This window comes from Limulus polyphemus, unplaced genomic scaffold, assembly GCF_000517525.1.
Source record: "Limulus polyphemus unplaced genomic scaffold, Limulus_polyphemus-2.1.2 Scaffold314, whole genome shotgun sequence".
Taxonomy (NCBI): domain Eukaryota; kingdom Metazoa; phylum Arthropoda; class Merostomata; order Xiphosura; family Limulidae; genus Limulus; species Limulus polyphemus.
In genome coordinates, this window is record NW_013665924.1 from 310,936 (window position 1) to 322,044 (window position 11,109).

An 11,109-nucleotide genomic window follows, 5' to 3' on the forward strand; every position below is an offset into this window, starting at 1 on the left:
TGAAAACGAAAACAAATCTCACCAATGATATCTACTTTGTCGGCTGGACTTTTTAGTTTCTATATCATTGGGACTGAATTAGTCAGTTGCGCCACTTTCGGCGAACGTTTCAGTGAGGAAATCAATTAACACGACTATATCTTAAAATCTATCAAATGATTGTAAGACTACTAATGACACTAGTAATTTTTAAATAATGGGATGAGTAAAAAAAACAGGAATTGACAGGCTTATTATTTATGTATTATGCAAATACTAAATAATTCATTCTTGTATAGTTTGTTATGGTTTGGTTTGTTATGAATTTCGCACAAAGCTATACGAGAGCTATCTGCAGCTAGTCATCACCACCCACCGCCAACTCTTGGGCTACTCTTTTACCAACGAATAATGGAATTGGCCGTCACATAACGTCCTCACGGCTGAAAGGGCAAGCATGTTTGGTGTGACAGGGATTCGAAACCGCGACTTGCAGATTGGGAGTCGGGCACCCTAACCACCTGGTCAGTATTACACCGCTAAGTTAGCGATGGCTAGCTCGTGTACCTTTGCACAAAATTAAAAAACAAACTATTGCTTCGTGAAGTTGTTTAATTGTTTTCTTTTTGATCTTGTGTTTGGAGAATACCTTTCGGCTGTCACATGGAGAAGAAAATATTTCAGCATTCAATGCCCTTTTTCTCATTGGGTAATTATAGAGAGAATGTCGCTTTTAGAAAAGGATTAAACACTGATACAAAAAGAGTCAAAATAAGCAGTAAAAGTCCTGTCTTTTTCGATTTATATGTTGACCATGTAAGCTTTAGTGTAAATCAAATTTAACCCATTTTCTTCTCAATCTATTTTATTTTTCCTACCACTAAACGACCAATTCATATCGTAGTCTTCCTTTCCTTTTTATTTGCGTTTCGTCAAATAAAGTGTTTTTGTTATATTTGTTATTACACTGTCATAGATCACTGCGTCTTACCTTCTACACATTAAATCCACGGACCTCTCGTTTTCGCGGAGATAATGTAACTATGCGCAGGTATAACCTTGTACATTTTGACTTATACGGTAAGCAAACTGACGGCAACTGTAAAATTAACAAGTATGATAAAAAATATAAATTATATAAAGACAAATAGGGATCGATATATACGTAACCTAGCTAGCTATAGTACTAAAGAAAATTTTAATGCTATAAAAAGTATTGAAAGAAGAAAGTCAAAATTACAAAACTGAGTTACTTAAAAGTTAAAAAAATGTTATCCCTACTTTGGCAAATCACTGTAATTATTTACTATGTAATTATTTATATATACTAGTATCATTTTTCGTACAAAAAGAATCATTCGGACCCCAGACGAAAGAGTTATGTGAAATAATTAGAACGATAAGGTTTGTCATTTTTTTCTGTACGCTTTTCTGGAAAAGTCACATATTTACTTAGATGAAAATTCGTTGAAATAGTGAAATTTTGATTCACTCCATAAACACGTTTTTAGAGATTTAGGCGACTTTATAAGTACAATAAGCTTTAGTTTTGCTCAGCCTATACTGTGAAATAGTCATTGTTAATATTCAGACATTTTAAAGGTAATTTTTTATCGAGTGATTTTTATGACAGTCATTTTGTTTTATCACAATCCCTACTATTAAGTACTACCGTACTTAATGATAATTTACTATAGAATACTCTACATGATTTTAGGACCAGATTACTTGCCTCATCAGCTTATTAAGGTTTTCAATAAACTTCAGGTACTTCTTTTTATTGATGCAAAATTTGTAATCGGTCCTTATCAGGTGAAATAAATCAACTCCAAGAACATGTATATATATGTTGATTCCATTTTATTAATTGCAGCTGTAAATGTTTAAAGAAAGACACAATTGCAAATATACATGTGCAACGTTAAATAAAACTCTTTAATTAACTGAAAACAACAATTTTTGATTCTATCACTTTTAGAATGTACATAACCTTTATAAAATTTCAAATAAATACCAAAAAAATAATGTAACTTGAGATTACTATTTCAATACTGACTAAAAGGTATATCTCAATTGAGATGTTAACGTTCGTCACATTTCGTATTTCCATGTCACGTGTTCCAGGAGCTCCTTTTCCTTTCAGATGCTCTCCAGTAGCACAGTGGTATGTCTGCAGACTTCTACCACTAGAAACCGGGTTTCGATACCTGTCGTGGGCAGAGCACACATAGCCCTTTGTGTAGCTTTATGCTTAATAACAAACAACACCAACCTTTCAGACATGATAGTAATTTCTTATAACGTTTGGAATTAGGCAGGAATCCCCCAAAACCTTGAGACTCCATTTTAGAGACTAAAGTAAAGAAGATTCTTTCACGAGACGAAAACACAACTGTGGTTTTAGGGGGAAAAGTAAAGAAATGCATGAGTGATGACAAGAAAAAATAAAAGGCCAGGTTGTTAGGCCGCTCGACTTGCAATTTGAGGGTCGCGGGTTCGAATCCCCGTCCCACCAAACATGCTCACCCTTTCAGCCGTGGGGGCGTTATAATGTGATGGTGAATCCCACATTCGTTGGTAAAAGAGTAGCCCAAGAGTTGGCGATGGGTGGTGATGACTAGCTGCCTTCCCTCTAGTCTTACACTGCTAAATTAGGGACGGCTAGCGCAGATAGCCCTCGTGTAGCTTTGCGCGAAATTCAAACAAACAAACAAACAAGAAAAAAAAATTGTTTGTTTGTTATTAAACACAAATCTACAGGATGGGTTACCTGTGCTTTGTCCACCACAAGTATCGAAAACCGCTGTGTTTTTTTTTAGTGAAGTGAGCTCTCAGAATTGCCGCTGAGCCACTAGAGGACCAATGTAAAAAGAGAAATAAAAAATTGGTCCTATTGAGTTGATCAGTGTTTTTTTTTTTTTTTGTTGTTGTTAATTTAGTAGGCTCGAGAAGTGGTCAGGGCTACTAAACGACGAAGAATTTCAGATCTCAGTAGGTATTGTGTATCTCACTTGTAGAAGGTCATTTATAAAGTAAAGAGTAAATTTATACGAACATTCTACTTTTATGAAATAATGACAACTTTAAATTGGTATTGGTTGTAGTAATTAAAACCAGAGAATAATGATAGGTATACACATTTATAATTTTGTAAATGTAAGTGGTAAGGTCATTCACAGTTTCATATGATATTTTTGTTGTTTATTATAGAGTTATCGATATGAATAACTGTTTAGACTGTAATTAGTTTTAAGACGTTTAAAATACTGATAATATTAAGAAATGTCTTTGATTCAGAATTACTTAGATAGTATTAGTAAGAAGAGAAGAAAGTAAGAAATTAATTTCGATATTTAAAAATCTAAAATGACACAGTGAAGGTACAGAAATCCATAAAATATTTAGCTCTTGTGGTCGTTTATTATTAATGTCATGAAAAAGAAAGATAAAAGGAAAAGTACCGAATCAGCACAACTTGATACAGTGATACAGGATGACATGAGGAAGATCGTGAGGGGGTCGGACCCCCTTTTAATTTAATTTTGCCATAATTTTTGAAAACAGTATGTCTTTCTTTTCAGTATTAGTACCTTTATGTATTTTTATTGCACTTTTAATGTTTATTTTGTTATGAAAAATATAAAAGCACAATTTCGAACACTTCGTTACAAATGAGTTTATATTTCACCCGTCCAACAGACGGGTACTCCAGCTAGTACTGTATAAACTCTGATAATATTTTGTTTACAGCAGTGATGTAGCCATATATGGGCTTTCTGTAATTTTTTTTTTCCAAATGTCTGTAAACCCTCCTGCCCTTCCATTGTAGCTCCAGGCCTACCTAACATTTCCTAACTGGCTCCGCCACTAGGTTATATCACTTTAATTAGTTTAATGAGCTCCATTATTGCATGAAAATCATAAAAAAATGAAGGAAGTAGTTCACAGTATATTTAAGTTATACTTACCGTATTTTTCGGAATATAAGACGCACCCTTATTTTGAAAACAAAGTTTTGGGGGAAAAAAAGCTGCAATCGCATTTGAAAGATTTTTATTGAACAAAAATTAAATTTGATACTTTAAAAATTAGTATATATTGTTTTAAACACAAAAGAGCTCAAAACATCAAAATAAGAAAAAACCGTAAGTGAAAAAAAAAAGGTTTAATGTTATTTAGTTTGGTTCAAAACCCACAAAATCTTCATTGGTTTCACAGTAATTTTTTATTATTATTTAGGGAGCATTATAAATAGTTATGTTTTTGAAAGAAAAAAAACTACTATTGTTATAAATAACACATTCAATTGAACTAAACTATGCATGTCTATTTAAATATATTTACCCATGACTTGTGTATATCGTATATATATATATACATATATATTATTCATACCTTCGGTGTATAAGACGCAAGCAGATTTTGACATCAAATTTTGGGGTAAAAAAGTGCGTCTTATACACCGAAAAATACGGTAATCTAAAAATTTGAGCTATGAAGAAAATATTAAATAGTGGGAATTATCTTCTCAGTAGCGTGAGAAGAATTTCAGGTGAGTTGATCCAAGCATTTAAAATTTCTATTGATTTAAATAAAGCGTTCGTCGTAGATTCCCCCCGAATGGTGCAATAACAAGACCGGAAATGGGAACACGAGTAGGAGGGGGTGATTAGTATATTGTTAACAAAATTAGTTCTCCATTAGAGTAACGAGCTTATGTATTCGATTACTAGATGAAGTTATGTATGTGCTATTAGTAATCTTTATCCATTAAAATATTAGTTGGATAAGTATTTGTCTGTGAATATCTACATTTTGATTAATTTGGTTATTTTGATCAGTTGCTTCAAGCAGTGGCTTTGCTAGTTTAACTTGTTTAGAGTATAAATAAATTATACTAACACTGTGGACAGTCTGAGTATTTACAAAACAGATACTGGTAAAAAAACTGATATTCTTCCCTTGACTGGAAAAAATCATTTGAAGAATGCGCATATTTCGTAGAGTTCATCTTACAATTGAAAACCTTTTCATCAATTTGTGATAATTTTGGCACCAAGAGTCAGCGATGCATGTCTTCTAGCGCCATCAAGCGAGTGAGTGAACAACCTTGTTTCATACATGACGGAAAAACAAGATGTTGTGGCAATATGTTAGTATTATTAATATTGAAAAGCACTATACGTTTGTAAATGCAGTTGACCCTGAGGCTTATTTTTGAGTGAAAATAAGAATAAGGTAAGGTTGATATATTTTGTTCAAGTAAAAAGTTTGATAAATTATAAGAAATGTTTGTTGAGGACCTAATAATTTATACTGATCAAGAAAAACGAGATATTGTCAGGTCGTAATTTGTCTGTTGGAAATAGGCATAAAATAACTGTAAATTGTTACATTTGCATGGTAATATATTATATTATTAATATTATTAGGTAGTAATTGCGTAAAGTAAATAGAGATTTGTTGAGACAATTTAACGTTAGAATAGAAAACTTCATAGTTTGATAACTCGCTATTACACCCTATTCACTGAATTCAAATCATGAAACTAAATTATAGTAACTGAATATTTTAAACAATTGATAGTGATATTATGACACAATGTCAATATATATGTACAAGTATTATAATAGTAACCTTGGACAGGTGTAAATAGTACAGTGTAAGATTACAATATAGTGTGATTACAAACACAGTCACTGTTTTTTGAGAAAGAATTGAATTTGAAGGACACTATGGGAAATCAGAGGCCTTTAACTAGTATTAGCATTATTGAAAAGTATAATATAGCCTAGTTGTGAAATTTAAAAAGAAAAAATGAAATTGTTAAAATGATTAATTCACAATATGGTAATTAAAATTTTTGGAACTAACTATTTCCTAGGTTTTGTATATATTTATATGTATATATTTTATCATGTTGATATTCTCATTTGATGTTTTTATCAACATAAAGACAACAAGGGGGGTATTCACTATGTACACAATGGTTTTCTACCTACTATTCTGAAGTCTATATACAGGTAGAAAACCATGATTCCTAGTGTTTGTAAGTAGTACACAACAGGACTTGGTAGCAAAATAGGCAAAGGTATTAGTTTCAAGTCCTAAGGTCAAGCATTGAATTCTAACCAATGACAACTGATTTTCTTATCTTGGAATCTCTTGTTGCTTACATGTTTCTCTTGTGAGGTGAAACATTTTCTGGAAACGTTTTTTTGCTACACGAATAAGAGTGTAGAAACATTAATTGCCATCTGCCTTTGTTTACATAAAGAACCATGATCGGTGGAGATGGGCATGGTATATTTAACTTTTTTTGTGCCATCTGAGTTAGATGAAACTTTTAGTATATAAAATTCCAACACAGTTTTGTATATTATCAAAATTACAGATTACCTAAATGTCAGTTGTTTAGTTTTCATTTGTGTATATACACGACAGTCATGTATATAGCCTCAACCAAACAAGGGACCATTTGATCCTTCACGACTGTCCTTGCACAGATACCACTGAGAAAAATAAAAATTAGACTAACCTTTCATTTTTCAGGAAATCATCTATTCCACTTTTAAACTCTTGTAAAATGATGGCCTGCATTACTAACAATATCAACTCCTTCAAGTCTTTAAATTTGTGTTCTTTATTCTCATTATTTTTGAATATAGCACAAAGAAATCAGAGGCCTTTATTCTATTGTTCCTCTCCCCCATATGATTTTGTAGGCTTCAGTAAGATCGCCACTTATTTTTCTTTTGCCAAGACAAACTAAGAGAACTTATCCCTATCAGATAACCCCTCCATTTTAGGAATCATCCTAGCACTGTACACAGTATTCCAAGTGAGATCTTACTAGTAATTTGTATAATTACAATTTTTGACTTATAATTGATAGGTCTGTAAGTACACACTAAAATTTTAATCAATTTACTAGTTGCAACAGAACATGCCTTGATAGTTTGAGTAACTTATCCACCACTATAGCAATAACCTTTTGTTTCAGTTGGTTACTTAACAGGAATAGAGTACTAAAAAGAGGGAGAGTGTCAAGTTAAAATCTCACTTCAGTTTCTTTTAATGTATGTATGGGGAGAAGACTTTAGTTGTAATTTGTTATAGATTGCCAGATAAAAGTGATGAAAATAATGATGAACTTTGCAGCAAGAATAAGATTTGAGCTGTTAATAAAGTCATAATTATTGGGGATTTTAATTTCAGGTATATAGACTGGGAAATGTTAAATGTTGAACCATCAGGAAGACAGAGTTTTTAGAAACTGTTCAAGATGGTTTTCTTAATCAATTGGTCAAGGAACCTACTAGGAAAAATGCCATTTTAGATCTGTTGTTAACTTCTAATATAGAAATGGTTGAGAGGGTGGAGGTTGAGGAACATCTGTATGCAGGTGATCATTGCTCTATTAAGTTTGATGTTTTACTGTGCGTAAAAATTTGGGAATAATGAAATTTTTTTTACAAATTTCAAGAAACAAATTTTAAAGGGATGCAAAAATAATTATTTGTAGTGAATTGGACAAATGAATTAATTAAAGATACTGTTGAAATGTGGAAAGTTTTAAAATATAAACTTTTAAATATTGAAGATAGAGATGTTCCTTTTAGAAAGAAAATGTGTGGCTGCAGGTAAAAGACAATTTGATTTTTAAAAAAATATAGGGGATAACATTACAGATACACATAAATTTAAGAAGTATGAATTGACAGCTATGATGAGAAAGTTATAAGATTATAGAAGATCAAGAGAGTTGCTCATACAGGACATTAGGATATCTCAAAGGGTATATGAAAAATGGTTGGCTGAAAATGTAAAAATTAAGTGTAAGGCTTTCTTTGAATACAATAAAAGTATGCAAAATGTAGTATGGGAGTAGAGTCTTTGAGGGATGATAAAGGATGGCTAATTTCTGATGATTACGAGATGGCTGCAATACTAAATTTTACTTTTTCTTCAGTTTTTAATTATAATAACATACTTCCTTCTGAATAGTTTATAGATGGAAAAAAAAAATGAATAAGATGACCACATTAATTCTGAGCTTGTTAAGACATTTAAAGAATGATATGGCTCGTGGGTCATATAATATTTCTCCAAGGGTTTTCAAGGGAATTAAAATTATGTGAGCCACTAATGACTATTTTTTTGTGTCCTTAAACAGTAGGCAGATGACAGAAGATTCAAAAGTGGCTAAGGTTACTCTTCTTCATAAAGAAGGTGATAAGAATTATACAGGTAATTATAAGCCTATTAACCTTACATCACTGGTGGGAAAAGTTTTTGAAAGCCTGATAAAAATGATTTCCAAAGTCATGTAACAAAGTTTAAAATTTTGTTGGATTAATGTCTCAGTGAGATAGCTTAGGACTTTTCTCAATTTTGACTTACATCAATGACAGAGATCGAGGAATGTCAATAAATTTGAATTTGCTGATGATATTAAGGTCTTGGGTGTTGCTTTCTGTTAGAATGCTGCTGTTTCTTTACAAAAGGATATAGGTTATTTTGTGAGTTGGGATATAAATGACAATTGTTTTTTAAATGCAAGGTAATACTTGTGGGTCATCAAAATTTAAATCACAAGTATAATTTTCTTGGGAATAACCTTAACCCTTCACTGTGGCTGGGACACATATTTCTCAGACACAGCGAATGGATTAACAGTGTTATAAAAGAAAAGGATCTTGATGTTCAGGTTGATCAGTATCTTCAACCATTCAAGCTGTTGCTAGTGGTAGGGCAAATAGGATTTTAGGTTGTATCTATAGGAATATTGAATAGAATTTTAAAGAGGTTATAATTTCACTGTGTAGGTCACTGGTTAGACCTTATTTTGAGAATTGTATTCAGTCTTGGGCTACTTACCTTAGGAAAGACATTGAACTGTTGGAAAGAGTTCAAAAGAGGGCTACTAGGATGATACCTGAGATGGTAAGGTGATGACCTGAAGACGAAAGGCTGAAGACTTTCGAAACGTCGTCCTTTACATTTGTAGGTTTCTACAACAGGCAATTGCTGTCCATTTGAAACTTAGATTCATCATTTCAGTAATAGATTGTTTATTTTTTTAAAGTGGAAAATTTAGAAGGGATCTGAATGAGATGTTTTAAGATTGTTAATGGAATTGATGTTTTTCCATATCTAATGGTAAGATTATAGGACACAAAAATAAATTTTGGCAGGTTGAGAGGCATCTTCAGTTAAGACAGGTTTGTTTTTCTAATATGGTTGTTAGCTATTAGAATGGATTGCCTACAGATGTGGTTAATGCAGTAAATTTAAGATAAGCTGTCCTTAATTTTTTTTAATATTAATTATGCCCATATCAGTATCATTATTAATGTAAATAAGAAAAAGCAAAGGCCTAAGCACTGGCCCCTGAGACACTCCACTAGTAACAAGGGTTCAGTTAGGCTGAACTCCAGTAATAACTTTTCACTTTCTCCCATCCAACCACTTTACAGTTCAATTTCTCTAACCCCTGTCGACTGTTGTTACAAATGGAGTTAAGACTATCAGCAATCCTTTGATAAGGTGTAACAAACAAAAGTTTAGTTGGTGAAAAAGAAATTAGAAAGGAGATTTACTTGACACTATGGTAGTAGAAGGCAGAATCCAAAGATAAGCTGATATTTTTGAGATTGGAAAAATGTTAATGATGGTTTTCTTAAGGTTCTATCTTAGGAACATTGTTGGTTACAAGTTATGTTAATGGTTCAGGAAATATTTTGAAGTCAAGATTCTAAGTGATACAGGGACAGTAGAGAGTAATGGAAAAGAACCACTCCATATTTATAAGTGTGAATATGCATTTAAGGTATAGAAATTTGGAAATAACTTATTTCTTGTACAAGTAGAACATTGCTGTTGTAGTTAAAAAACAAGTTAGGTATTACTATTGATAAAAGCTTGGAACTTTGATACATGTTCCCCTTTAGTGAAAAGATGTATAGGCGTAACATTGTCTAACATTAATTGTTATGCACTTCCTTCATGGTTGAACAAATTACTGTTAAACATTTCGGAGTTTTGGTTATGTTAAAGTCAGGGTTCCCATGCATCATAGGAAATCTGGAAAATGATAGTGTGTTGTACACCACTCTCCAGAAATGACTTGTAATGTATAGTAACTCAAGAAAAACAAAAGTAACTACACACCCAAAGCTAAGAGGATGATGAGCTAGTTGGGTACTGATTATTGGGCATAATTTTGACTCCCAGTTTAAATATTCTGCTTGTAAGTGGTTCAATGAATTGGTAAAGTAATAGGAACAAAAACAAGCAAATTAGCAAAAGGCCGTTCTGTCCATTTTCAACTACTGAAAACAATCAATCAAAGCAAGAAAACCAAATTGAATGTAGCCCTTGACATCCATATACCGATGGGTGTGGAACTAATATTGACCAATGCCCTGGATATCAAGATGAATCTTAGGGATAACAGATTTTACGATTATACTTTGCCAGTCTGAAGAGTAGTTTGTTTTTGTTATCACATCATTAGTTGTAACTTGTACTACTAGAAAAACACTTGTTAAGTTTCTTGGGAGCTTTGCAAATTTTCGGACATTCTGAACTGCAGAAGTCCAGCACATACACGCAAACATCGATTTTAAAAATGCATACCACTGAACCTCAGATCAAAACTAAATACTCAAATATACATATCCTTTTAATTCACAAACCCTCAGTCATATACATAGTGACAAATATTCCTGAATTAATGAACAATATTATTACATTGTTTATGTTTACAGTTTGAAGAAGGTATAACTTTTACACTGTTTATTATGTATATATTAAAGATCATTTTAATTCATGGCATCATTAATATAAAGAGTGATTTCTTTATCAGTTCAAGAGTGGGATATTCAACATGGTGTGCTGTAAAATCCTAATGACTAAATTAAAAACTATAGAATACATGTAGGAATATACAGGGGTTGGACAAAATAATGGAAACACCTTGGAAAATCAACAAAATATATTTTAATATGGTGTAGGTCCACCTTTTGAGGCAATTATAGCCTCAATTCTCCAAGGTATTGATTCATACAAATTGTGAATTGTTTCCAAAGGAATTTTAGCCCATTCTTGAGTTAAAACACCCACCAG

The 11,109-nt window shown here is 32.2% G+C and overlaps 1 protein-coding gene across 2 annotated transcripts in view; it reads left to right on the forward strand.

Moving 5' to 3' along the window:
• Nucleotides 1-5,139: 5,139 nt before the first annotated feature.
• Nucleotides 5,140-11,109, forward strand: part of LOC106457298 — a 28,825-nt gene continuing 22,855 nt past the window's right edge. Inside the window, exons 1-2 of one of the 2 annotated variants that reach the window (XM_022383163.1) lie at nucleotides 5,148-5,217; nucleotides 8,156-8,229. The gene's annotated coding sequence lies outside the window, so the exon portion shown is untranslated. Of the gene's footprint in view, nucleotides 5,218-8,155; nucleotides 8,230-11,109 lie in introns of both variants that reach the window. The other variant, XM_013916686.2, reaches the window with a different exon arrangement.